Raw genomic sequence first — 23,791 nt, forward strand, 5'->3', positions numbered from 1 at the left:
CCTCAGTTTTAAAGGATTGTTTTAAGGATCCCATGGGATACCCCTCGCAAACTGTTTCACACGCTGCATATGGCGATTCACCTCCGCAAGAAGCATGCCTCTATGAACAGTCAACGTAGCTCGGAGTTACATGACATTAACCCGACCTGCACTGCATGTGGCCTCTACGATAGACGAACATAAATGACGCCATTTTTTCTGTTTCGTCACGTCCGAGTTGGTGGGCGTGGCCTTACAAGTTGTCGTCGTATCCAATGGTCTTGGAGTTGGTGGGCGTGACTCCTTCCTGTGTGCGCCATGGGTGTCTCACTTGTCGGGCTTAGTGAATCCATGCCCCTTCCGGCGTGCTTTTCATGGTTGTCTTGCCTTAGTGAATTATATATATAGATTGTTCCCCAAGAGCCAATAAAATGTTTTCAGACGCTTGCAAAAAATAAATAAATAAATCTTATTACAGTATATGATTCGCTACCGTGGCTGTCTGTTTGTCTGTCCAGGATTTTAAATCACCTGTAGCTCACAAACCATTTGAACTATTGACCTGAAATTTGGAACACAAATACTACGTGATGTCTGCTATCCACTTTCAGGGTGATGACCTCCAAGGTTATTCCTCTTTTTATTTTTATTTTATTTTATTGTAGAATCAACTCTCGGCAGCAGGGCGGCTGTGCAGCACATGTGTACGGGCGCCGTTCTCATCCCTACCACCTTCGCCGTCACTTCCCCTACCTCGTCATATCTCAAATCATTCTTGAGGCAGATTGAAGACTTAAGTGCCAGCTTAAGTGAAAAATTCAGGAAGACGTACGAAGTAATTACAACACAAACACCGACTTAATCAGTTTTAAAGTGAAAACATGCTGACAAAAGAAGAGAAGAAGTGGGCCGCAAGGGTGGAGAAAAGAAGAGCTGCTGAGGAAGCAGCAAGCACATCAACCTCTGAGCAAACGAATGATAAACGTACAGAGAAAGAGGATGGAAATGAGGAATGCTCAAGTCAAGTGTGAACATGCAGTGTGCCGTTACTGGTAAATAAATAATGAAATAAATATGATAAAAACAAACAACAGCTGACTATGCTACTATAACACAGCAGAAAAGACAAGATAAACAGGAGGGACACCTTGAGGTTAAACCCAGTATAACTGATGGAAAAATGAAAAACAGTTGATAACAATAAATAGGTGTTTCTCTAATAACAATCAAATCAGAACTGGCATAAAATGGCAGTGACATCCCTTTAGAAGAAGCCATGACCGGAAGGGGTGGAGCCAAGGGTTCATGACCTGGAATAGACATCTTTTTGTAGGGGAGAAAGGAGAAATGTTAGAGAACTGTGCCAGCCCTCAACTTGGGATGGAATTACAAACAGATAAGCCTTTAAGTTATCTCACAAGAGTATGTGTGATAGATAGATAGATTGATAGATATGTATGATAGATAGATAGATAGATGAAAAGGCACTATATCATAGATAGATAGATAGATAGATAGATATGAAAGGCACTATATTATAGATAGATAGATAGATATGAATGGCACTTTATGATAGATAGATAGATACAACCCCAATTCCAATGAAGTTGGGATGTTGTGTAAAATATAAATAAAAACAGAATACAATGATTTGCAAATCCTTTTCAACGTCTATTCAATTGAATACACTACGAAGACAAGATATCGAATGTTCAAACTGATAAACTTTATTGTTGTTTTGCAAATCTTCACTCATTTTGAATTTGATCCCTGCAACACGTTTCCAAAAAAAGCTGGGATGGGGCAGCAAAAGACTGGGAAAGTTGAGGAATGTTCAAAAAACACCTGTTTTGAACATTCCACAGGTGAACAGGTTAATTGGAAACAGGTGTTTGTCATGATTGGGTATAAAAGGAGCATCTCCAAAAGGCTCAGTCGTTCACAAGCAAGGATGGGACGAGGCTCACCACTTTGTGAACAACTGCGTGGGCAAACAGTGCAGCAGTTTAAGAACAACGTTTCTCAACGTACAATTGCAAGGAATCTAGGGATTTAATCATCTTCTGTCCATAATATCATCACAAGATTCAAGGAATCTGGAGAAATCTCTGCATGTGAGCGGCGAGGCTGAATACCAACACTGGATGCCCGTGACCTTTGATCCCTCAGGCGCCACTGCATTAAAAACCGACATCATTCTGTAAAGGATATCACCACGTGGGCTCAGGAATACTTCAGAAAACCATTGTCAGTTAACACAGTTTGTCGCTACATCTACAAGTGCAAGTTAAAACTCTACAATGCAAAGCGAAAGCCATATATCAACACCACCCAGAAACGCCGCTGGCTTCTCTGGGCCCGAGCTCATCTGAGATGGACTGACGCAAAGTGGAAAAGTGTGCTGTGGTCTGACGAGTCCACATTTCAAATTGTTTTTGGAAATCATGGACGTCGTGTCCTCCGGGCCAAAGAGGAAAAGGACCATCCGGTTTGTTATCAGCGCAAAGTTCAAAAGCCAGCATCTGTGATGGTATGGGGGTGTGTTAGTGCCCATGGCACGGGTAACTTGCACATCTCTGAAGGCACCATTAATGCTGAAAGGTACATATAGGTTTTGGAGCAACATATGCTGCCATTCAAGTGACGTCTTTTTCAGGGACATCCCTGCTTATTTCAGCAGGACAATGCAAAGCCACCTTCTACATGTGTTACAACAGCGTGGCTTCGTAGTAAAAGAGTGCGGGTACTAGACTGGCCTGCCTGCAGTCCAGACCTGTCTCCCATGGAAAATGTGTGGCGCATTATGAAGCGCAAAATACGACAACGGAGACCCCGTTGTACATCAAGCAAGAATGGGAAAGATTCCATCTACACAGCATCAACAGTTAGTGTCCTCAGTTCCCAAACGCTTATTGAGTGTTGTTAAAAGGAAAGGAGATATAACACAGTGGTAAACATGTCCCTGTCCCAGCTTTTTTGGAACGTGTTGCAGGCATCAAATTCAAAATGAGTGAAGATTTGCAAAACAACAATAAAGTTTATCAGTTTGAACATCCGATATCTTGTCTTCGTAGTGTATTCAATAATATGGAGGTTGAAAAGGATTTGCAAATCATTGTATTCTGTTTTTAGTTACGTTTTACACAACGTCACAGCTTCATTGGAATTGGGGTTCTAGATGTGAAAGGCACTATATAAATATAGATAGATAGATAGATGTGAAAGGCACTATATAAATATAGATAGATAGATAGATAGATGTGAAAGGCACTATATAAATATAGATAGATAGATAGATAGATAGCACACACACAATATTGCCTGAACATGAACCAGAATGACTAAAACAAAAGGAAACCTTCTGACTTGGCAGTCCTACTCCCAATGACACACTTTACAGGTGTGTTGCTGTTGGTATGAAGGACCCCCATTGCGTTTCTTGATACACTTCTGCATTGTGCAGTATTGTTCATAATGGCACTCAGTTTTGTTTTAATTCTCTCCTCCTTTACTACCTCCAGGTGGTCCAGAATGTGTCTGATAACTGATCTTGCCCTCTTAATTGTCTTGTTAATTTGGTGGGCCTCTCTTGAAGTGATGTTACCAGCCTACTACACCACAGGGTAGACAATCACGCTGGCTGTCACAGAGTTTTAGAAGATGTGAAGGATGCCACTTGCCACATTAAAGGACCGAAGTCTCCTAAGGAAGAAGATCCTGCTCTGCCCTTTCGTCTATAGCTAACTCTGTGTTCTGAGACCTGTCTAACCTGTCATTGATGTGGACCCCCAAGTACTTATAGGAGTGGACCACCTCTACATCCTCTTGTGGAAGATTGGGGGTCGAACAGCCCCCTAACACGGACACAGACAGGCTCATTAAACCACCAGTCTCAAAAGCATATGTTTATTTTCATTTTCTTTAGGACACAGTGCACCAATCACCAATTACTCAATCCCATTCCTCTCTCCTCTTTTATCTCTTCTGCCTCCACTCCTCCTTGCAGCTTTGTCGTCCACCACCCGACTCTAGCTCCCTAATTGGCTCCTTTAATAGCACACCCAGAAGTGCTCCAGGTGTTTCTTGGCCTTCACCTTCAGGGTGTGGTGGAAAAGGTTCCTCTGAGGATCCAGATGCACCTACAGCACCCCCTGGCGACACCCACAGAACCCAACTGGGCTTCTCCAAACTACAAGTCCTGGCAAACCCTGCCGGAATATGTGGTGCTGTAGCAACCCAGTGAGGTTGCCCTCTAGCATCCTGGAGGAGATAATGTCCCAAACACAGTCTCTCCCTTGGTCTTTCAACCCAGCTGGCATCCCGGCCGGGTAATAGTCCTGGCCATCCGCCACACTCTCCTTGAAGAGTGACCAGACATAGAAAGTATTTGGTGCGGTGAAAGTCAATAAGCAGTTCCTCAGTTTGGCTGACGTTAAGTTTCAGACAATTCTTAATGCACTCATGTCCTCTGTCTCTCAAAGGCACTGCAAAAATGAGGATTGATTAAACAAATCAGTTGAAGAACAGTAAGCTCGGCTGTAGTGCTGTCAATACTGGGTGTAAGAGCCAATCTTAAAAAGTTCATGTTAAATGTGTGTAAGTGTTTGCTTAATTTCTATAGAATGTCAGTTTGTCATAGTTACCTAGAAGGTTGTATCGCCTTTTAGCCCCCGCACATTAACACAAAATAGAAAATAACTCAAATTCTTAGTTGTATCTGTAAAACAGAGTGTTAATTAAGTCAGTTAGGAAGCAGTCTCACTGCTGGCATGGACTGTTATATAAGTTTGCAATGAGTGGATTGGCATTCGATTTTCTGACCGTGCTTAACTACTGCATGACCAAACTCAGAGAAATGATAAATACTGTAGGCCTTAAACAGAACTTTTTTTACTAAAACTTTTAAAACAAAGATTTTTGGTTTGTGGAATTATTTCAACACTTGTCACTCTATTGCCAGGATTACCCTATGAAGCAAACTGCAGAATTAAAAGCTGCAAAACTTTGGTGATTTGGGACAAACGCAGCTACACTGGGATGACTTAAAACATTTTTACTTATGTTGAACCAAGGGAGCCAAATTCCATAACTAAACCAGTGGTATGGAAACAAGAGTATGGATGACATCAGCAAAGCTGATTTATGTTTTTTATTTGATTCTAAATTCAGAATGATCTGCAGCTTCTTGGTGACACACACCAGTTCTCCTACCAGCAGAGAGCTCCAGACGTGACAAAGCCAAAGCCTGAACCAGGAGTTCCATAGTCTGTCAGATACGGTCTGATCTTGTGGATATTGTATACAGCGAATCTGCACCACCAAGAAACCACAGCAACATGGTCCCTGAAGAACAGCTGGTCATTGATCACCACCCCAAGGTTACATACCGACTAGGCATGTGTTAGCGATAATGAGCCAAGCTGAGCGAGCTGGGATGACAACAAGATCCATCTTTGCCAGGGTGTGCTGGTGTTCCTTTAACCCAGGATACAATATTTACTGAGACATGCAGAGATTGTAGCTGACACCATGTGGTCCTCTGGAGGGAGCGACAGGTATTATCAGTATAGCACTGATGAGAAACTCTTTGGGACTGGATACTAAGGCCTAGTGAGGAGGTGTATAGAGAGTGTAGTGGATGGCCGGCTTCATATTCCGGCACTCACCCCCAGGCCGCCAGGAGGAGCTCTCCCAAGAGCATGGACGGGCCCCGAATTCCAGCAGGGCCTCATGGACTATGTAGTTTTTATGCACAGCCCTGCTGGATACCTTGGGGACCACTGAGAGTCGCTGTCGGGAGGCCAGTGGACTCATTTGTGCACAGGAAGAGCGACGGGCTTCCGGGGTGAAGAAAAGTACTATTTACCCTGACCCGGAAGGAATAAGGACTTGTGGACTGTTGGGCAGGAAATATAAGGACTGAGGGAGCTCCCAAACGGGGAGCTGAGCTGGATGGTAGGAGGGCAAAGCGTCTGGGAGTAGGAGGATTGTTGATTATTGATTTGTTATTGTAGTTGTTGGTTTATTGAGAATAGTGGAGTGGTGGTGCTTTGTGCACTTGATTATTATAATAAATAATAATTGTTGGACTTTTACCTGGTGTCTGGCGTGGTACCTGAGGGTTCGAGGGAGCACTAGCGCCTGTTCTGCGACAAGAGATAAAGAGAAGTCCTATCACGAATCCTTAGAGTACATCTGTGCTTGCCTGGTGCATTTTGAATAACTCTTCATGCCAGGACACACAATAGAATCTGCCAAAGAGATATGACTCAAAACACCTGATCACAGTCCTAGTGAAGCCAAAGTCAGAGAGGGTGGTAAGGAGAACTGGAGAGAGGTTTATCAGGATGAGCACAGATGACATGTTGGTAGCTCTAGCCTACAGTAACTTGTCAACAGCAGTAAGCAGAGGTGTCTCAGTGGAATGGCCTTCTTAAAACCTGACTGATCAGGATCAAGCAGTCTGTTCTGTAGAAGAAAGTAAGTAAGAGATGTGGTTACAGACGGCATGTTCCTTTGTTTTGGATAGCAAAGAGAGAAGAGACACTGGTCTAACTGCTGTCATCCCAGCATACTGACCTGTCTTGATGTTTCTGAGATCAGGCCTCAATGAAGTGATGTGCTGGTAGGCATTAGTGGCATACCTGGTCTGTCAAGAAATCAGGGATGCAGAAATCCAGCTTCTTTCCTCCAGTTTGCACTCCAAAGTAAGTGCCATAATGTTTAATAACCAGACCAGCCTGTGCTTCATCTGGTAACAAAAAGTGTTAATCAGAGTTGATATCTGATATCTTCCCAGAGGCCCCTGTGCAAACCTTTTGAACCAGAAGATGCAAAATGGACTCAGTCCAGAACAAAGAGCTGTAAATCAATGAATAACATCTATGATGGAGAAAATACTGCACCAATTTTGTAACTGGAAGTGGCTTTGATCCAATCAGGAGAGGTCCCAGCTGCCTTCGTTAACCAATTGCACTGTCTAAGATTCTCTGGACACTCTCACTGAACTTCCTAGAGACTCCCTTGGGGTACTTCAACTCAATTCTCTCTCTGACCTTCTAAAACCCCTCTCTGAAACCAAAAAACTGATGAGCTGCTCTTTTTTAGGGAGCCAGTCTGCTAAGAAGAAGCCATTACTTTAAGGAGGGATTTTAAGCATCAATACTCCATCCATCCATCCATCATCCAACCTGTTAAATCCTAACTACAGGGTCACGGGAGTCTGCTGGAGCCAATCCCAACGAAAACAGGGTGAAAGGCAAGAAACAAACCCCGGGCAGGGCGCCAGCCCACCACAGGCATCTACACTCTTGTGCCAGATAAAGTAACGCATTTCTCTATGAAGTCAGGAAGTGAGCTGAGAAGGCAGCAAATCAAAGACTTTACTTCAAATCAAGACGAGTCCACCATTTGAGCCTGGAGCAGCAGAAAAGCAAAAACTTCACACAACATCAGACTTGGTATCATAAAGCTGGTATAAGATAACTGTTATATGTTTGTCTGTTTAGTCTTTCTGCATTCTGTCTTATTATCTATATATCAATATTTACTTACTGGTCTCTTTTTTAGGTACACCTTGCTAGTACAGGGTTGGACCCTGTTTTGCTTCCAGAGCTGCCGTAATACTTCATGGCATTGATTGAGCAAGGTTCTGGTTTCATTCCTGAGTGATATTGCTCCATATTGACCTGATACCATCACACAGTTGCTGCCGATTTGTCGGCTGCACATCCATGATGCGAATCTCCTGTTCCAGCACATCCCAAAGGTGCTCTACTGGATTGAGATCTGGTGACTGTGGAGGCCGATTGAGTCTAGAGAGCTCATTGTCATGTTCAAACAACCCATTTGAGATGATGTGAGCTTTGTGACATGGCACGTTATCCTGCTGGAAGGAGCCATCAGATGATGGGCATGCTGCAATCACAAAGGGATGGACATGGACAGCAACAATACTCAGGTAGGCTGTGGCATTTAAACGATGCCCAGTTATTACACCACCACCACCAGCCTGAACTGTTAATAGAAGGCAGGATGGATCCATGCTTTTTGCTGTTGATGTCAAATTCTGACCCTACCATCCTAATGTTAAAGCAGATTTCATGACTCATCAGACACAGGCAACAATTTTACCAACTTCTATTGTCCAATTTTGCTGAGCCTGTGTCAATTGTGGCCTCAGTTGGCTGTTCTTAGCTGACAGGTGTGGCGCCCAGGTGTAGTGTAGCCTAGTGTGGTGTAGCCCACATACTTCAAGGTTCAGTGTGTTGTGCGTTCAGAGATGCTCTTCTGCATACCTCGGTTGTAACGAGTGCTTATTTGAGTTAATGTTTCATTATTATGCTTATCGCAATTTCTGTTTGGTATGACTATATTGTCTATTTTTTCAGTGTTGATTCTTGTATCTTGTTAGGGTTTGGCAGCTTAGTTTATCTTTATTGCTTTGGTTTTATTTTTACAGGCCTCTCCCAGTTTAGCTCAGTAAATAAATCTCTTGTTCGGTTCTCAGGAGGACAGTCTGAAGTTCTACAGTGCATTAGTGACGATTGATTTTCTGGTTTCCTTGGTTTTTTTTTATTGAATTGTTTAAGGGGACGAGGGTGCTCTGGATTGTTACTTTTAGAAAAATCATTTTGCCTTTTTTCCAATTTTTTGTTCTTTTCTTGTTGTTTGTTTCTTTCAATGTCAAACAAATTCTTCATTTATAAAGATTCCTTGTTGGGCTGGTCTATCTGTTGTCATGCATACACATCTTTGGACCACTCTCCGGGCTCATCTTAAGTGTGTAATACCACTCCGGATCAATAGGAGGCTCTAGCACTAACATTCTCCTCTCTTGTTCTCAGCACAGCACAGAGAAGACACCCAGTGAAGGCAACTGACTCCGCCCCTTCCGGTCCCTGAGCTATAAATCCCACCGATGCCGGGAGGAGGTGTTCAGTCTTGCGTCGAACCCAACCCAGGATGGAGTTCCTTCCTGACTACCTTGTGGTCACCTACCCTGACAGAAATCTTCTCTTGAAGGTTTTTCTGTTGGCGTGCATAGCAGCCCTGATTTTTATGTGATTTAAAATGAAATACTTTTGTTTGAATTAAATGGGGTGGACTTGGTTGCAGCCCTAACACTTTCCATTGGTGACTAGATGGGGTTTTGTTTTTCGACCACACTAGCCAGAGGTTTACAGTTTTCTTTCTGTAGTTGGGCATTTTTGTGGATCTTTGTGTTTTTTGGGACATTAAAGGATAACTTTAGTATTTTTCAAGTGGGGGTGGCACGGTGGCTCAGTGGTAGCGCTATTGCCTCGCAGTAAGGAGACCTGGCTTCACTTCCCGGGTCCTCCCTGCATGGAGTTTGCATGTTCTCCCCGTGTCTGCGTGGGTTTCCTCCGGGTCCTCCACAGTCCAAAGACATGCAGGTTAGGTGCATTGGTGATCCTAAAGTGTGCTTGGTGTGTGTGTGTGTGCCCTGTGATGGACTAGTGCCCTGCCCAAGGTTTGTTTCCTGCCTTGCACCCTTTGTTGGCTGAGATTGGTTCCAGTAGACCCCGAGACCCTGTAGTTAGGATATAACAGATTGGATAATGGATGGTGTGACAGTAGGGGGCAGTATCGCTCCCTTGAACCCTCAGGCACCATGCCAAACACCAGATAAAAGTGTCACAATAATTATTTTTTATTACAATAATGTGCACTAAGCACCTTCCACTCTACACTATTCATTAATTAACCACAATACAATAATAATCACAATAAACCAATCCTCCACTCCGAGACGCGTTGCCCTCCTACCATCCAGCTCAGCTCAGAGCTCAGGTGTTTCCTTGTCGTTTTTATAGTCCACGACCCGAAAGTGCTCCTTGACTTGCAGTCCATGTGACTTCCTAGCACTTCCGGGTCAAATCAAAACTCTTCTTTCTTTGTCAGCACAGAAGCACTTTATTCCTTCCGTCCTCGCGACCAGCAAGTACTTCCGGGCTGTAGGAACACCAAATATCTCTGTGCCTCCCTGCACTGTCCCCTGGCGGCCTCGACGTTATCCAGCGGGGCTGAGTATTACAACTCCAAAGTCCATGATGCCCTGCTGGAATTCGGGGCATCTCCACATTGAAGGGAGGGCTCCATCTGGCGGCTTGGGGGTCTTGGCCAGGATAAACTGCCGGGCATAGTCCACAATGGATGGATGAATAAGTGAAACTTATTTCTTCACAGTTATGATATACTGTATATTAGTTGGCCAAATTAACTTCCATTCTAAATTAAAGCGTATTTTATAACATTTTAAAAAATAAGCAGTCCACTCTTGTGTTTTATAATGGAGTTAATTGGTATCATTGTCAAGAATAGTGTAAAACTTACTAAATACATCCACTTTGAAGTGGCAAAAGTTTTGATTTAAGAAGATGTGTCTTCCGAGTTTCTGAAGCATGCTTCTGACAATAAGAGTAAACTGGAAATAATGCACTTTATCACAAATTCTTGGTCGAATACTCCCAAGTTAAGGAGTTTTTTGCTCACTTCTCCTCTTGCAATGACTATTATGACAACAAACGTAATGAAATGCACGATGAATAGCAGAGCTATGAGAAGAGCATGAAAAGTAGGACCTTAAGAGTACCAAACTTATCATTTAAAGGTATATAGAGGGGCAGTTAAAAAGTTCCCAGAATTGTGATATAGTGGGAGGGTGAGTGAAGGAGAGTGCAGCATGTCTGTAGACCAGCTACTGTGATGGACGTCCGGCAGCTCAACTGGGCCGAAACCCCCAGGATGCTAGATGGCGACTTCCCTGCAGCTTAACGGTGCCCTGGGCACTGTGGGAGATGGAGTTCGGCTTCACAGCCCTGCTGGTTACCGTGGGTGCCACCAGGGGACGCTGCAGGGAGACACAGGGACTTCTGTTTCCAATATAGCCTGGAAGTACTCCCAAGTCATAGGGACAGAAGGACAGAAGTACTTCCAGGCTGAAGAAAATACAAGTCTCCATCTGACCCGAAAGTGCTGGTGAATCACATGAACGTAAAGACAGAAGCACTTCTGGGTCAAGGACTATATAAAGGACTAGTGGAGACCCAGCAAGAGAGCCGGAGTTGGGAGGGAGTGGGATGGAGCTGCTGGGAGGAGAAGAGGAGACTTCTTGTGTTATTATTATCTTTGTATGGTGGCGAAGGTGTTTCGAGGCACCACTATATTTAAAGAGAAGGAATAAAAGATCCTTTTGGTGCTTTTACCTAGTGTCTTGGGCGTTTGTCTATTGAGTTTGAGGAGTGACAGCACCCTTAAGTGTCACACTACATAGAGTATCTAAAACTGATTTTAGAACATTAGAACACTCTAGACAAGAACAGGCCATTTGGCCCAACAAAGCTCGCCAGTGCTATCCACTTATTTCTTCCAAAAAAACATCAAGTCCTCCTGTCTACCACACTACTTGGTCTCTTATTCAAAGTGTCTATCATTCTTTGTGAAAAGAAAAACTTCCTAATGTCTGGGTGAAATTTACCCATAACAAATTTCCAACTGTGTTCTTAATGAACTCATTTTGAAGTCACCGCCTCGATCCACTGGACTAATTCCCTTCATCATTTAAAACACTTCAATCAGGTCTCCTCTTCATCTTCTTTTTCTTAAACTCTAAAGGCTCAGCTCTTTTAATCTTTCCTCCTAACTCATCCCCTGTAGCCCTGAATCAGCCTCGTCGCTCTTCTCTGCATCTTCTCTTGTGCTGCTTTGTCCTTTTTGTAGCCTGGAGACCAAAACTGCACACAGGACTCCAGATGAGGCCTCACCAGTGTGTTATAAAGCTGGAGCAGAACCTCCTGTGACTTGTACTCCACACATCAAGGCGCTATATAACCTGACATTGTGTCTGCCTTCTTAATGGCAGTTGATAGCTTAGAGTCCACTATGACTCCCAAATCCTTCTCATAAGGTGTACTCTCGGTTTTTCGACCGCCCATTGTGTATTCAAACCTAATATTTTTACTTCCTATGTGTAATTCCTTACATTTATTGACATTAAATTTAATCTGCCACAAATCTGCCCAAGCCTGTATGCTGTCCAAGTCCTTCTGTAATGATATAACGGATTCCAAATTATCTGCTAATCCACCTATCTTGGTATCATCTGCAAATAATTTAACCAGCTTGTCACTTATATTCCTATCTAAATCATTTATATATTTATTAAAAACAGCAGAAGCCCCAGCACTGCCCCCTACTGGTCACCACTCTTAACATAGGTCAGTTCTGATGAAGTTCCTCACACCATCGCCCTCTGCTTCCTGTGTCTGAGCCAATTCTGCACCCATCTACACACCACACCCTGAACTGCCACTTGTTTTAGTTTAATGCCCAACCTCTCATGTGGCGCCTTATCAAATGTTTTCTGACAGTCCTGATAAATAATATCATAAGCTTCACTTTGATCGTATTCTTTTGTTGCCTCCTCATAGAATTCCAACATGTTAGTAAAACACGACCTCCCTCTTCTGACCCCATGCTGACTGTTCAGAATACCTCCTGTCCTTGCCATGTGTTGCTCAATCTTATCCTTAATAATTTCTTCCATTAATTTCCCTGTGATGCACGTTAAGCTTACTGGCCTATAGTTACTTGGATCTGCCCTGTCACCATTTTAATATAAAGGGAAGATATTTGCCAATTTCTAGTCCTTTGGAATCTCTCCAATGTGCAGTGACTTCCTAAAAACATGTGTCAAGTTTGCACATGAACTTAATGTATTATGTTGTTCAAACTGCGACATTGAGTCAAATGACTATGCACGCATCAAACTCAAACGATAATTAAAACAATACCACACGTCAAAACCAATCCAGACCTCTTGTAACTGGTCAATAGACGTGCTGCGCTCCCCTTCACAACAATCTGTGTGTAATCTGATCTCTCACTTTCCTGCTATATCACAATTCCAGGAACGTTTTGTCAACCCCTTGTATTTTGAACTTTTGAAGCCCAAACATTAGACCCATGTAGGCTGAATCCTATCAGTAGTGTTTAGAATCAGGCTGGCTTGGGTGAGGCCTTTATTGGGCAGGTTAGGAAGGATGCTGACCTATTTCTTACAGGTCTTTAATGGCCTCCAACCTTTTGCTATTTTGAGTGCACAGTTTTCAACACCCTGATTACTTTTCTTCAGGGCTTACACAACACCTGTTGCCTCCGAAAAATAAAAAAATATAATTAAAACGTCAGCCATCTTGCACTACCACTATTCCTACTCCTCCCTTCTGGTAAACAGTATGATATGGGACCGTTAGCAGTAGATTCAGGGATAATTTCTACCTTCTGGCTGTAAGGTTGCTGAACAGCAAATCATAAGAACAAATATTGTATACTTGTCACTCTACCTGTCAAAGACAGTGTCACAGTGTGGGCATAAGGGACAGCTGACTAATGTTAATAAGTCACTGCTCCAGAAAATGGCGTTGTGTATTAATGTCTCATTTCTTCCTCCCACTGCAGACCAGAAGATTGATGGTGTTACCGCTAAGGTTATTATAGTTAACGAAAACTAAAATCAAAACTGAAACTATTATTAAAAAAACATTTTTGTAAACTGAAATAAAATAATTAACAAAACCGAAATTGAAATTTAATTTTAGAAGCAAAAACGAAAAAACAAAAATGAAAGGAATTTTCAGATTTAGATTTTTTGATTAAAGAATAAAATGAGGGAAAATAAGGTATTTTTTAATTCTTTGGTTACAAATAGCAGTCATAAACTTAAAATTACACATACTTTTCTGGATTTGTTTGTGATTCAAATAATGAAAGTGTAATAGCTGAAAAACAACAAAACAGACGCATTTTCGTTGTCTGAAACCGGAGGTACTTCTCCTGCGCGATTTTTGACGACACGTCGCAGAACAGTCCTCCTCACAACACATCGATCGACGGCCTTCAAGTTACACTGCATGGCATCAGCAGAGGATGGTCCATTACGTTGTTTTCCAGAACAGTAAAAGAGTGACACTCCAGGACGAGGACATGAGTGCAGAAAAACTGAGTCTAACATTTGGTGATTTCATTTACTAACACTAAGTCTGGAAATTTTTATAGGGCTAGCAATTTGAATACGTTTAAATGTGTGACTGGTTGCACAAGTGTAACACATGTTAAGAAAACTTTCTGTAAATCACGTTGCTCTCCTACTTGTGCACGCTACTCGAAACGTTTACTACCATTCAAATTGCTAGCACTCTAAAAATTGCCAGACTTAGTGTTAGTAAATGAAATCACCAAATGTTAGCTGTTTCACAGTAAGTAACAACAATAACGTTCATAAAAGAACTGCTACATCAATGAAGCAAAGTCTGCAAAGCTTGTATTTTTACCTGAAAGATGCGACTCAGTGTCCTCGTCCTGGAGTGTCACTCTTTTACTGTTCTGGAAAACAACGTAATGGACCATCCTCTGCTGATGCCATGCAGTGTAACTTGAAGGCCGTCGATCGATGTGTTGTGAGGAGGACTGTTCGCACGTGTCGTCAAAAATCGCAAGAGAAGGAGAAGTACCTCCGGTTTCAGACAACGAAAATGCGTCTGTTTTGTTGTTTTTCAGCTATTACACTTTCATTATTTGAATCACAAACAAATCCAGAAAAGTATGTGTAATTTTAAGTTTATGACTGCTATTTGTTACCACAGAATTAAAAAATACCTTATTTTCCCTTATTTTATTCTTTAATCTAAAATCTAAATCTGAAAATTCCTTTCATTTTCGTTTTTTCGTTTTTGCTTCTAAAATGAAATTTCAAATACCAAAAAGTACACGGACCCAAAACTATTAAAGTACAGTTGGAAAGACTAACAGAAATAAAATAACAATTTACTAAAATAATTTTAATTTTCGTTTTTGAATGAATATTCTTGCTGTTAGTTTTTAATCCTTATAACTTTTAACTCTAAAACTGAACGTCATCCACCACCAGCCGCCTGCACATATTAATTTAGTGAAAGGCGGCAGGTGAAGGTCAAGGCCGGGTTTTCACACAGCATTTGTGGTGACAGAGCGAGCTGAAAATGCACGTAAAGGCTGTGGAATAGAAAGCGATTTACGTGCCACCTTTCTTTGCGCTTTTTGCATATCAAGATGTAACTCAAACGGCTAAAATTGGAATGCGGTGGTCAACAAAACCTTTACCATATAGACAGAAAAATCACGAGTGAGTAACGTTTCAGTTTATTTCTCAGGTGCCTGCTTTTTGTTGACAGTAATTCACCTGCCACTTCGCACACAAAGTATACGAAGTATAGAGAAAGTATAGTAATCATGAAAGAATTCAACCTGGAGATTTTAGACCTCCCCGAGTTCGAAAATACAGTTTTTTGGAATCGCGTGTGTGTGTGTGTAAACATGATATCTCAAAAAACTCAACAAGAGAGATGGATGAAATTTGGCATGTGGTTGTTACACCACAATTGTAGATCTGTAATAACTTTTTGGCCAAATCTATCAACCAGAAGTGGTACTTTACCTGAATACATACTGGATTTTTTTTTTATTCATTCAGCTGCAGAGTCCACTTTATTCAATGTTACGTTTATAATAATTGTTCAATGTATTATTAATTTGATTTGATTTGTTGTTGATGGTTCTTTAATTAACATAATATAATCATTGTCTTGCGGTTTGCTCCTCAAATATCCATCCCCATATCTGAGTACACAAGAAAGTCGAGGGGAGACCACTCCCGATTTTTGAAAATAAAATGGCACTGATCGAGAGACTGACAAGGTCATCATACAAGATCAGCATACTGTTACTGATCAAATACTTTTGCTTTAAAAATGTGGTTGTAACAACAAATAGATACAAACCTTGTAAGATTCCTGAGTTGGCAACGTCTCTACTGAACTACAGGTAGGTAGGCGAAGAGTGTCTCCCAAGTGATGAAAAGTAAAACATACTAATGTGTTTTTGTATTTATGCTATATTTATTAATTTATCTTTTTTAGTTAATATTCATACTTCTTAATACCAGATGTGAAAATAATCCAGTAGCAGAATTATGTTTTAAAATATCTGTCCCCATTTTTGCAATGTTTCTCTCTCTCTCAATGTTTCTTAACATCTGACGTATCATACATATTGCATACCAGGGAATTTTTCCTGCCTTGCAAAGCCTACTAGTATTAAAAATGATAAAATTGTGTAAAATTGTTCATATTTAGTACCTGGTTTTGAATGTGCTTGTTTTTATCAGACAAAAACAAAACCAAATAGTAAAGTGTGTCGTGTAGTGTAGTAAGCTTCCACTAACATTAAACTCGTATCCAAACCTGTTAAGTGCACAGTTCTGTTTCATTGTGACACAAAAACTAAACTCCACAGCAGCTCTTTAACCGTACTATAATTACTAAAACTAAAACTGAAACTGGTATATCTGTACTAATAAAAGGCAAAGCCCTCACTCACTCACTCACTCACTCACTCACTCACTCACTCACTCATCACTAATTCTCCAACTTCCCATGTAGGTAGAAAGCTGAAATCTGGCAGGCTTATTCCTTACAGCTTACTGACAAAAGTTAAGCAGGTTTCATTTTGAAATTCTACACGTAACGGTCATAACGATCGATAACGGTCGACAACCTCCGCCATGTTGAACTTTCTTATTTATGCCCCCATCTTCACATAATTTGGTAGGTGGCTTCCCTGCACTAACCAAAACCAATGTACATACTTATTTCGGTGGTATGACGCCACTGTCGGCCGCCATATTGAATTTTCCAATGTCACTAATTCTCCAACTTCCCGTGTAGGTAGAAGGCTGAAATTTCACAGGCTCATTCCTTACAGCTTACTTACGAAGGTTAAGCAGGTTTCATTTTGAAATTCTATGCGTAACGGTCATAATGGTCGACAACGTCCGCCATGTTGAACTTTCTTATTCATGGCCCCATCTTCACGAAATTTGGTAGGCGGCTTCCCTGCGCTAACCGAAACCAATGTACGTACTTATTTCGGTGGTATGATGCCACTGTCAGCCGCCATATTCAACTTTCCAACGTCACTAATTCTCCAACTTCCCGTGTAGGTAGAAGGCTGAATTTTGGCAGGCTCATACCTTACAGCTTACTTACAAAAGTTAAGCAGGTTTCATTTTAAAATTCTACGCGTAACGGTCATAACGGTCAACAACGTCCGCCATGTTGAACTTTCTTATTTATGGCCCCATCGTCACGAAATTTGGTAGGCGGTTTCCCTGCGCTAACCGAAACCAATGTACGTACTTATTTTGGTGGTATGACGCCACTGTCAGCCGCCATATTGAACTTTTAATGGAAATCGATGTCCGTACTTATTTCGGTGGTATGATGCCACTGTCGGCCGCCATATTGAACTTTTCAACAGTCTTTGTTACTTATGGGCCCATCTTCAAGAAATTTGGTATGCGGGTTCCCAGCGCTAACTGAATCCTACTTATGTACATATATATGTTCATAGCCTGCAGCTCGATCACCGTGTGAGGTGGCGTTGGGTCCCCCATCCCAACGCCTCCCACGTTGTTGGCTGCCTGCCTATATAAGGCCGTCCGTCGCTCCAGTTTCTTCATTCCCTTTCTTGCTTTGCCACGGGATTCACGTCTCCCTGCTGATAACTACAGCCTTTTTATTTAATCCACGGCTTCTCCACTGTTTTATTGTTCATTTATTACGATTATAGTTATTGTGTAGGTATTTTAAACTTACTTTACATTGTTCAGGTACCCATTTCCTTTATCATTCCAACCGTACCCCCATTAACATGTCTATCGAGGTGATCACCATCGATCAAAGAACTGTCACTTACCGAGTGGTTTCCATGTCCGGAGATGGCACCTACCTTTTCCATTCTCTTTGTTACATATTGCACGGCCATATCAGGCTCACTCTTGATATCTGGAGGAACATTGTGTCTTATGTATTGAATGACTGGGACAGGTTCAAGGTGTGGACTGATGACGGTACAGGAGATAATTATACTACACAGGAGCACTAGAAGAGTGAAATGCTTAAGCCCTTCAACTATGCATCTGCATGTGAGTTTATGGCTGCCGCTGAATTGTTCGGTTGTTGCTTTCAAGTGTACCGAAATGGCCAAATATTTTACACCTTTCGACAACCGCCAATGCCTCTTAAACATCTTAGATTCACAGGTGACGATTTCAGTAGTGAACACTTTGATGTTTGTGAATTTTTAAACTCTCAAAAGCTGGATGTGAAGTTATCGATGAAACCGGTTGTGTGCTTACAACGCTTGACAGATGCCGAATGTCTCTTCAACACAAGTCCTACAAATACTGTCGTAATTAAAACAAACCATGAAACTCAAACTGATTATGAGAGCAGCAATCCAAGCTGTGAGATTTGAAACAAGATTACTGTTCACATGGCCAACTGTACGTTGCATGCTTAAGAGTAATCTCAGCGCACAGCTTGGTCATATTACAACTGGAGGGCCGAACTCACAATGTGGTATACAAAGAGATCCTTAACAAATAATTATTGGTATATTTTCCCTCAGTTTAAAAAGGTTTAATTTTCTTCTTAATAAAACTTTTAAGGCAGTACTAGCCTGAAGTCTGGTATTTGCTATACATATATATATATATATATATATATATATATATATATATATATATATAGAGAGAGAGAGAGAGAGAGAGAGAGAGAGAGAGAGAGAGAGAGAGAGAGAGAGATAATGTGTGTGTGTATAGATAGATAGATATATAATGTGTGTGTGTGTATGTATGTACAGTATGTATGTGTATTTATATAGAGAGAGATATAGATATAGATATATATATTGATATTAGATATATATAGATATATATATACTTTATATATAATGTGTGTGTATGTATGTATGTGTGTATATATATATATATATATATATATATATATATATGACAGCAACACTCATAACAGTGACAAAACAAATACATTGACAATCATGTTACGTTATTCTCAAAATGTTTCCTTTAATTTTTCATTACTTCTTTAACACACTACTTCTCCGCTGCGAAGCGCGGGTATTTTACTAGTATAAAAATAAAATAGAAATGTCTTTGTAAAATAAAAAACTAAATTAAAACTAAAAATACACGATGAAGGAAAACTAAAACTAAACTGAATTTCCAAGTACAGTCAGAAAAAATATAAGAATAAAAACTAATATAAAAAGGCAAAACTATATTAACCTTGGTTACCACCACTGACGTCATTTCCAGTGTCCGTACCCCGGGACCCACCTCTTCCTGCCCGAAATCCTCAAAAATCCAAATGATCCACCATCTTAGGGCAGTAAAGATTTAGACTTCTGTCTGAAAAGACGTTTTTTTCTGTATGCCATTTGTTTAATGCCTTTATTTTCATTTCAATTATTTTCATTTGCTTTCAGGTGCCCCGAACCTGTATGCTCTGATGAATAATTTAAAAATGTTTTGCTATCTTTTGTCCTACGTGTACCTTCAGCTCCTTTCCTCATCTGACTGGTGCTCCCTCCTTTCAAGTGCGGTCCCATTAAGTCATTTTCTCAGATGCTGTCCTTATTTTGGATGCGCCTTTCTCCCCTTCTGTCCAGTTGTATACTTCCCATCTTTGGAAGGTGGCTCGTGCCATTTCTCTTATTTGTGTGGATCACACCCTCACCTGCTCTTTTGATTTCATCACCAAAGCCAAACTGGCCAATCACACCGAAGGCAAACTGACCAATCAGATTGCTCTGTGGGACTGGACACACACACAGAGACTATAATGCTTTATTATATAGTAGACTAGCCATAAAACAGGACTAACTTTAAAAATCAATAAACAAAAAGGTATAGTTGGCTAAGCAGAGGTAAGCAAGACCCCAAAACGCAGAGGTTGACCGACTCCCCAATCCTGATGTCACGCTTCCCCCTCCCCTTGGCCCACAGCCTCTGTCTCGGATTAGCACGAATATATATCACTCCTGCAAGTGAACTATGATTCTTAACGCAATGAGAGAAGTCCCAATATCAACCGTGATCGTCTAGAAAAAAAACGATCAAAATCCGTTAAGTAGTTCTCTCGTTCGCTAGCTAATCGTGAGTGAGGAGGGTCCTGCCCCCTCCCATCGGCCTGCTGCGTCTCTCTCGGATTCATTTAAATAAATCGGTGCCATAACCAAACTATGATACTTAGCGAGATGAGAGAAGTTGCAAAATCAACAGGAATGTTCAAGCAAATAATTATAGAAAAAAAACGGATCTAAATCCGTTAAGTGGTTCTCTTGTGGGCAGATGTTTATATATAAAGAGATATACTGTATATGTTGCATGCTATGTATACTTATTTATTTATTTATTGCAATGTATGTTTTGTCAACTGTTCAGATGAGTGTCATGCCTGGGTGTCTGAGGATCACCATCCTGGCTCTATTAAGGTGTGCAATGCCACCCCAGGACAAGAAGAGGCAAAGTCACTAACCATGTCATCTCTTTTTGTCTCCGCAGTGCCGAGAAACTCCACCCCCAGCGTCCCAGAGGCCACGCCCATGTGGACTAGGACACTGTAAAACCGAGACACTCCCAGAAAAGGGCATCTCACTTCAGGGAGAAGCCTCCACTTGATGCCACTCATACGAGCCTACTGAGCCAACATTTACAACGTCTGATTCCTGTTGTGCCACCAACTGCTTATTGTGTTCAGTTTTTTGGACAATTGTATTAAACAGTGTGGCCCGATTGGCACTCCAGTCTTCCTTATGTCTATCACTGGAGATATCCATGTAAGAATGTCATTATATGGAGTACACGTGACTTGACTCCAGGGTGTGTACGTTTACATTTTACACTCATTTGCTTAGCAGATGCTTCTATCCAAATCGAGTTACCAAAGAGGTTGACATAAGGCAAGTAAATATCAGTCTGGGAGACTGTTTAGAAACAAGTGTGTCAGAATAAGGTGACAAAATTGATCATCACAAGCAGATCAAAATACAAACAAGTTACACTTCCTAGATAACATAATCCAATAGACAAGGAATCCATGAGGCAGCAGCGCTAAGCACTGCACCACCGTGCTCTACAAATTGATCATTAATTGACTAACATTTACAATGCCTGCCTACTGAAAGATGAAGCATTTCCTGCAATATATTACAATCTGGCAGGCTCCATTTTGTTTTCAGCGTATGTTCGCATTTGATCTTTTACCCCCCCATGCTAAAACATTTTTTTCATTCTCAGTCAATTGTGCGATTTCCTTGAATTCTGTGACAGTGGTATTTTCACACCGTCTGAAATTAAAAAACAAACGGCAGGAGATGATCTCGCTTTTACAGAGTGACACCATGAACACTATATATTTAACTTGTAAAAAGGAATGCTTCGACTTTAAATATACCTTGGGACGTCTTCTCAGAGGCCTTTGGAGATATTGCTTAACAGCAGGGGACCGATCAATGGCCTCAGTTTCAATAGAACACCAGGCAGGGGACTGATTGATTTTGTGTAATTCTGACCGATTTGTTAGTTGTCTTGTGCCAATCACTGTGAGAGGCGTGGGTACAATTACCGACATTGCAAGGCTTGCCACCATAGGCACACTGAACAACAGTCCTGGGGAGGTAAATAGGGAGCGTACTCCGTGTCGCAGGTACTGAAAATGCCTCCAAATTAACCTTCCAGGGATCGCTGGTGAAAAAAGGGAGGCGACCATCAGCAATTAATTTAACAGGTCTCTGCTCCAGTCAATTTTACAGATATGGTATGTGCACCATAGATGTGAAGAAGACCAGAATGAGGACTGGGAATCGTAGGAATTCTACAAAACAAAGCTCTTATACACTCGCCGGCCACTTTATTAGGTACACCTGATCAACGGCTTTTTAACGCAAATGTCTAATCAGCCAATTAGATGGCAGCAACTCAATGTAGACATTATCAAGACCACCTGCTGAAGTTCGAACTGAGCATCAGAATGGGGAAGAAAGGTGTTTTGAATGTGGCATGGTTGTTGGTGCCAGACGGGCTGATCTGAGTGTTTCAGAAACTGCTGGGATTTTCTATCTCTAGGGTTTACAAAGAAAGGTCCAAAAAGAAGTGGCAGTTCTCTGGGTGAAAATGCCTTGCTGATGCCAGAGGTCAGAGGAGATTGGTTCGAACTGACAGAAAGGCAACAGGAACTCAACTAACCACTCGTTACAACCAAGGTATGCAGAAGATCAGCTCTGAATGAACAACACATCGAACTCTGAAGCAGGTGGGCTACAGCAGCAGGAGACCACACTGGGGGCCACTCCTGTCAGTTGAGAACAGGCAACTGAGGCTACAATCCACACAGGCTCACCAAACTTGGACAATAGAGGATTAGAAAAATGTGGCCTGGTCTGATGAGTCTCAATTTCTGCTGGGATTTTCAGATGGTAGGGTCAGAATTTGATGTCAAAAACATGAAAGCATGGATCCATCCTGCATTGTATCGATGGTTAAGGGATATTTTCTTGGTACACTTTGGTCCCTTTAGTACTAACTGAGCATTGTTTAAATGCCACAGCATACCTGAGTATTGTTCCTGACCATGTCCATCCCTGTATGACCACAGCGTGCCCATCTTCTGATGGCTCCTTCCAGCCAGGATAACGTGCCATGTCACAAGGTTCAAATCATCTCAAACTGGTTTCTTGGGCATGACAAGGAGTTCACTGGACTCAAATGGCCTCCACAGTCACCGGATCTCAATCCAATAGAGCACCTTTGGGATGTGGTGGAACAAGAGATTCGCATCAGGGATGTGCAGCCAACAAACCTGCAGCAACTGCGTGATATCAGGTCAATATGGACCAAAATCCCTGAGGAATGTTTCCAGCACATTGTTGAATCAATGCCATGAAGAATTATGGCAGTTCTGAAGGCAAAAGGGGGTCCAATCAGGTACAAGCAAGGTGTAGCTAGTAAAGTGGCCGGTGAGTGTAGAACATTTGTAAAACAATACAATACAATTTATTTTTGTGTAGCCCAAAATCACACAAGAAGTGCCGCAATGGGCTTTAACAGGCCCTGCCTCTCGACAGCCCCCCAGCCTTGACTCTCTAAGAACACAAGGAAAAACTCCCAAAAAACCTTGTAGGGAAAAAATGGAAGAAACCTTGGGAAAGGCAGTTCAAAGAGAGACCCCTTTCCAGGTAGGTTGGGCATGCAGTGGGTGTCAAAAAGAAATGGGGGTCAATACAACACAATACACAGAACAGAACACAAGTAATACTCAATACAATATAATAGTGCAATAGAAATATAACAAGTACAGAGCGGAATTCAACAGTAGATGATATCCCATAATACGATTTGGATTTGTTCAGAGTCCTGGAGACCTCAGCCATCAAGCTGCCTCAACCTATTGGCAATTTCACAGCTGAGTCAGCCAATCCGATGAAGGAACCCTCTACCCGATGATTCCTGTAATCCTCCATCAGAGATGACTTTACCTTAGGCAGGCAAAACAACTTGGCAGGTGGGCCGTGGCACTAAGTGCCACATTTGAGTACCAAGATGAGAAACAGAATAGGTGAGGGTTAGTATTCAATTCTAACTCTCATGTTACTTATGTTTTAGTGCTAATGAGTAACCACAGAGATGCAGTCTGTACCGTTAATCAGCAGCTCTAGTCAGGGTGTGCTAAACTGAAGTTGTGAGTCTTCAGCCGGGATTTGAAAGCTGAGACTGAAGGGGCATCTCTTAGAGTAGCAGGCAGACCACTCCACAGTTTAGGGGGCCCTGTAACTAAAAGCTCGACCTCCCACTGTTATTTTATTAATCCTTGGAATCATAAGCAGACCGGCATCT

At 41.7% G+C, this 23,791-nt stretch overlaps 1 long non-coding RNA gene across 1 annotated transcript; it reads left to right on the forward strand.

Moving 5' to 3' along the window:
* The first annotated feature begins 7,818 nt into the window (after nucleotides 1-7,818).
* On the forward strand, nucleotides 7,819-20,693 carry LOC120530600. Its single transcript, XR_005634003.1, has 2 exons — nucleotides 7,819-7,939; nucleotides 20,462-20,693. It is a non-coding gene; the product is annotated as an uncharacterized LOC120530600 (long non-coding RNA).
* The last annotated feature ends 3,098 nt before the right edge of the window (nucleotides 20,694-23,791 follow it).

This window comes from Polypterus senegalus, chromosome 6 (genome assembly GCF_016835505.1).
Source record: "Polypterus senegalus isolate Bchr_013 chromosome 6, ASM1683550v1, whole genome shotgun sequence".
Taxonomy (NCBI): domain Eukaryota; kingdom Metazoa; phylum Chordata; class Cladistia; order Polypteriformes; family Polypteridae; genus Polypterus; species Polypterus senegalus.